This window comes from Juglans regia, unplaced genomic scaffold, assembly GCF_001411555.2.
Source record: "Juglans regia cultivar Chandler unplaced genomic scaffold, Walnut 2.0 Scaffold_5974, whole genome shotgun sequence".
Lineage (NCBI taxonomy): Eukaryota > Viridiplantae > Streptophyta > Magnoliopsida > Fagales > Juglandaceae > Juglans > Juglans regia.
The window spans coordinates 1-200 of NW_023360842.1; the positions used below are offsets into that span (position 1 = coordinate 1).

General features: G+C 48.5%; 1 pseudogene; it reads right to left on the bottom strand.

Moving 5' to 3' along the window:
* On the bottom strand, positions 1 to 78 carry LOC118345967 (annotated as a pseudogene; the record flags this gene model as incomplete).
* Positions 79 to 200: the final 122 nt, after the last annotated feature.

Below are 200 nucleotides of genomic sequence, written 5' to 3' on the forward strand. Positions count from 1 at the left end.
GTACTACTCTCGCCCAAGCACGCTTAACTGCGGAGTTCTGATGGGATCCGGTGCATTAGTGCTGGTATGATCGCACCCATCAAACTAAATACTTAAAATTCAAATAATCCTTGAGCGACATACTAGCGTCCTTCCGATCCCAATCCAATCGCAGATCTGATCCAAACCCATGGCTACGCGATGGGCAGGGCGAGATTTTC